This window comes from Neltuma alba, unplaced genomic scaffold (assembly GCF_004799145.2).
Source record: "Neltuma alba isolate B1F8T4 unplaced genomic scaffold, ASM479914v2 tig00011895_pilon, whole genome shotgun sequence".
NCBI lineage: Eukaryota > Viridiplantae > Streptophyta > Magnoliopsida > Fabales > Fabaceae > Neltuma > Neltuma alba.
The window spans coordinates 274,349-280,348 of record NW_021636493.1 but is presented as its reverse complement, the minus strand read 5'-3'; positions in this window follow the sequence as shown (position 1 = coordinate 280,348).

Genomic DNA, 6,000 nt, shown 5'->3' with positions numbered 1-6,000 from the left:
ATAAACTTAAACGACTAAAATTTATATTAGAGAAATTCTTGCATACACCCAGCGTACCACCTCATTTGTGCACTGGCCAGTCATATTTTGACAGCTTGATGAATATTTATCCTACTTGTCAGTCCGCATGTCACTCCTCTCCCTCTATTATTTTAATTATTGTTTTTTGACATACGTGCTCCTTTATTTTTCTTTTTCTCCTTCTCTCTCCTGTCTGCAAAATTTTTTTCAAAAACTTTCATTTTCCCTCTCTGGCTCTCTCCGTCTCAGTGCCCCACTCCTCCCATCTCTCTTCCCTCTCTCAAGTACCGCCATTTCTCCCCTCTCCCTCTCTCAAGCAAGTGGATATCATGAGACCCACCTCCATCGGATTACAGGAGAGTGGCCTAAACTGCCGATGCCAGCTGAAAAATGTGGCGCTCCACGGAGGGATCAGAGTGTGCGCCGATCGTGGCCGCTGCCTCACCGCCTCTGAAAAGTGACGACGCTAATGTCTAAGCTTGGTGAGCTAGTAGTCGGTGACTAGCATGTGGATGCCAGAGGAGGTATAGAACAAGATACTGATTTCTCACAGGCCGGAAACTTCTCTTTCTTTTTCATATTTTCCGAACAAATCAGACACCATATGGGAGAGAGAGATGGAGGGGAGGGGAGAAAAGACATGAGCAGCGAAACCCACAAACACATGAAGAGTGATTTATCAGAACCTCCACAGGGCCTCTTACCGCGACAAGATCATATATGAGAGATGGAGGGGATGAGGGAAGGCCGGAAGGGAAAGACGAAAGAGAGGGTGGCGTGGTGGCGGAAGAGAGATGGGAGGAGCGGCGGCAAATAAGGGAGGGAGAGTGAAATTTTTTTTTTTTTAAATTGCAGATGGGAGAGAGGACAGAAGAAAGAGACAATAAAAAAACACATATTACTAAAAAAATTTAAATAATAAACAGGGAAGGTGTCACGTTGGCGGACAAATAGGATAGAGATTCCTTGAGCTGTCAAAATGTTACTGGCCAGTGCACAAATGAGATGGTACACTGGGTGTATGCAAGAATTTCTCAAAGAATCAAGCCAACATTACTGACAGGGGCAGGCTGCCGATGCCGAAACTTTGATGACGGTAGCTTGAGTGTTTTTGTATTTTGAATTATGCAATATTGTGAAATCATTAACATTTCAAAATTTTATTTGGGACATGAGCAATGATTTAATATCTTAGAAATTAATGTCACTTTTTTGGGTTTTTGAAATTCAGAAGGGATTTTTGGTGGATTTTTCATTAATAAATACCTCTCAAATTAAAAGAATAATCACCTCTTGAGTCTTATTTTATTTATGTGTCAAATTTGTGAATTTAAATGTACTTAAGATTTTGAGTAATTAATTTGATTCCGGTCTTTGGTTCGCCCTAGGTCCTTCAATTCAAAGGTCACTTTTATTTTTATTTTTTTAAAAAGAAGGCGAGGACCGCATTGGGTAATACGACAAAAATCTGTGAGGGACATGCTGGGCAACGCGGGCAGTGCGGGCACCTATATTATTAATATTACAGTCGCCGTCAAGGTTTCTGTGGGAGTCTGTGAGATGTGAACCCCGCCCCTGTTTAACAGTCCAGTTCCAGTCCTTGGCTCCTTGGTTTTGCTTTACAGAGTGTGTGTTTTTTTGTTTTGTTTTGTTTTTTTTTAATTTTAAAAATTCATTTTATTTTTTATTCTCTGACAATATTTTTTAAGAAAAATCATAAAAAAATCATAAAAATAAAAAATTATAAATAGTGACACGTTACACTATTAGTATTGTTGTTTTGATGACAATGGATAAGCAACTGATAAGAATTTTTGTGAGTGAGTCATTATATGTAATTTTTTAATTTCAAAAGTCTTTCTTTATAATTTTTCTTATTTTTTATTGTCTGCTAAAATTTGTTCAATCTTCTGTTGAATTTTACTGACATAATTGTACATCTTTCGGTTGTTTTGACGTTGTGCTATTTATACCTGTGAATGCTACAACTCATTTGAATTTGTTTGTATATACTAATATATTCATATATATATATTTAGGATTAGTAAAGTAATGCATTGTTTTCCTTTGACAAAAAAAAAAGTAATGCATTTTTTGACATTCTAATTATAAATATCATTTTGTACTAAACATAAATCAGTGACAGGGACTAAATTAAAAATATATAAACTTAAGTGCTTAATTTTAAATAAAAACAAATTTTACAGTAATTGAGACTATTAAACTTAAAATATAAACTACTCTTTCGGTTCTTAATATAAGACCTATTTAACTAATTTGATTATATTAAAAACGTTAGGTAAGTTAGTTAATTATAAAAAATATGACATGTTTTTCCTAAAACACTATAACTATCTTCCTTAATATCCTCCCTCTCTGTTTTATTTGATTATGGTTAAGGGAGTATAATAGGGATAATTTAGAAAAAATTAATAAATATGAGAAATATATTTTATATTTAAGACTAAAATCAACTTAAAATTAGGTTCTATATTAAGGACCAGATGGGTATTAAATAAGTACGACGCATAAATAAGTTTGCCTTAGAGCTTGTTTGGTAACCTGTGGAAACACTTAAACAAATGTTTTTATGTAAGTGAAGATGAAATTCCATTCACATACTTTGTATGTTATGAAATTATTTTTAAAATCTTGACTTGATTTTCGTCCAAACACACTTTAAACTAAAAAGGAAGAAGCAAGTGAGTATTCAGGTAAGCTGTGGAGTAATAATAATTTTATTTTTAAGATGATAATAAAATTAGATAAACATTTTTTATTTATCTTTTTATTTTTATTTTTTTTGACATGAAGAATAGAATTTGTATAACTAAAAGATGAGCATAACTTGTTTGAGGCGCGGGGGGCGAAGTGAAAGCACATGAATGTGCACAGTAAAATGCATGGGGTGGGGGATAAGGTAATAATCCTTCATCCTCTCACGAGGGCCCCTCCCAGTGTCCGCCCTTTATCCAGCACTAGACAGCTTTTTTCCTGGGCTCACCCCTCCTTCTTTCCTCTTTTTATTCTTGTTTTTCTATCTTAATTAGCATAGCAGTAGATTTAGGACACAACCACATATGGCTGCAGGCATATCAAAGATGCATCATGTCTTGTTTAGTGGATACTTAGGTTGTAAACACAATTCCTTTAATTTGAAACCCTAGTTACATTTCTTTGTGACATGATAAACCCCTGAATCTAGCTATGTATAATTAAAGAGCCAGGAGGGAGACATGTACAGTACAAATAAAATATATAGGATAATTCTTGTCCTTTTCATTTGATACAATCAACCACATGCATGAACACAAACTTATTAATGTTGAATTTGAGTTTGAGATCTCATCCAAACATGATTAATAGAGTTGTTGCTGGGTAACTAGCTAGCTGTTAACGGGATAGTTCCAACACGAATAATTAAAGACAATATTTAAAAAAAAAATCGACAAACGTTTTTAATAAATTACTAACTTAATTTGCTTTTTATTTATGCAAATTAGTTATCTAAATACTATATTAGAGATCACATGAAGTAACAGCAGCAAGGAGAGTGAGAAGAGAAATGTATGTGTGGTTGGAAAAGGAATAATGGAGGGTTGTTTGGTGTATGTTTGTCTAGCCATAATGCATGGTCCCCTCCTTAAAAGCATGAAACTACGTGTAGAGGTAGGTCATCCACATTCCACAATGACATTGATTCAGAACAGCAACGAAAGCAACCACATGTACAGTGTTCATCAAACCTGACAAAAGCTATGGTGGACAAGAGATTCTTTGTATAGAGAGAGAGATCCGATCTCATATACATATACAAGTGTGTGTGTGTGTGTGTCTATATATATATATATATATATATGTCTCTGTGCATGTGAGTGGATTCTAATGGGAGTTAGACCCATATCTGACAGCCAAATTACAAAATCACAAAAAACCATGAAGACCAATGGTGACTGTTAATAGAATTTTGTGTTTCCAAGGTTAGCTAGATGTGTGCAACTTGATTCTCCTTGGGAGTTTCATGTTTTAGTCAGGCCTTGCTACTGCAGAATGCAGATCACTCAGATGTATAATTATAATTATAATTAAGCAAACAGTAGTTCAATTATTCCCAGGTGATTAAACAACAATGAGGATCCCCAAACGAAGATGTGGTGGGAGGTAATTAAGATATGATATCTAACTGACATTCTCTATCAGTTTATTTGAAATCTGTGAGCATGAGTGAGTATTCCATCTTTCAAGCAGATACACACTGATATGCTGCTAATATATATATTACTATATGACCGATCTGCCTCTTTTCGCCTCCCCTCCACATGCATGCTTTTTTTTCACTGACCCTTCAATACAGTCCAACTCTAGCATTTTAAACATGGCCTATAAAATGCATATTTATGATCATCAACCCCATCTGTCAGCCATAATTAGTTTTAGGGTTAAAAGTCATTTTTGCTTTGAAAGTATTCTTTGGGTATTCAAAAAGTTTTTTTTTTTATGTTGTCCTCACTGTAAAAAAAAATGTTAATCGTATGGTTAATGTTAGTTTTTTAATGGGTATGGCACCATTATTTTTTTTTACTAAACTTTTAAAGAGATATTGAAAGGAAAAAAAAAAACCTTCGAATAACCACAACTCTTTCTTTGGGAATACTTTGAGAACAAGATTAATTAACTCTTAACTATTATTAGTTCTATTTGTTTTCTTTGGTAAGACTTCCAAAAGCAGATCGATGAAGATGATTCATATGATTCATATATGATTACACTATCGAAAAGAACCTGTGATTTGGATTGTTACAACCTTAGTCTAAAGTTGTACTAGTAGGGGCTGAAATAATACAGCTAAAACGTTCGCCGTCCCACATCCCACTACATATAGTTTTCTGCACTCGTCAAAGTCGGAGGAACCTACAAAAGTTGAACTGTACGTAGCAATATCTCTGAGTGGAATATAATGCGATGCATGCCAGCTACAGCCAATTATACTGCAAAATGAATCCTTACATACGGCATTAAGATATATTAGAGACTCGAACTTCATTTTCATTCCTTTTTATCACACACATATATATAGATAAAATAACATAAGCAATGATCTTGTGGCATTAATTAACGATGATTATTAAAGAGAACTATCCCCGTCAAAACGTCATTATTACTCAAGTAACACTAGTTGGGATTACCCCACAGCTTGGGTTTAAATATACAAGTCCACTGGGGAAGAATCATATATTTTCTTTCTGATCCGTTCTTCACGCCGGATAAAATATTCATGATTCATTATTATATTTCTTCTCCTGTCGCTTTCTTAATTTGCCCCAACAAGCTAAGTCCACGACCGAGAACAACATAATACGTGTTCGGTAGTTATGATTAACCATAATCATGGAACACTAAATTTTAGAAGCCTTGTCCTACAAGGTCCGTTATGTTTAGCTGATTTCAAACCCGCAACGAAAGCTCCCTTATGTACGTTGTTGAACCCTAGTGGTTGTTGTGTAACTGATTGGCTCTTGAATTTGAATTCAATTCCACGTACCCAGCTGATCTTAACAAGACGATGCTAAATAGTATTGTGGAATATAATTTAATACCCTTTTAAAACGATCTAAATATCTCATTTTCGAATTTCAAATTTAATTTGTTGATTTGAAAATCCGATGAAAATTGAAAACTTAAGATTAGAAATCATAGCATCAAGAATATGAAAGAGGGGCACACATATAACATAACATCTAGCTAGCTAGAAATTAAATAATTGATTAAAACTATGACACGCTTGTAGTATTTCACTGTGTTAAGAAGCTGAAATGATAAGTAAATACTCATTCGGTCTTAATATAAGACTCATTTAATTAATTTGATTAGATTAAAGAAGTTCGGTAAGTTAGTTAATTATAAGAAAAGTGACACATTTTTCCTAAAACACCATAATCATCTTTTTTAACACCCCATCTCCTTCTTCTACTTGATTAT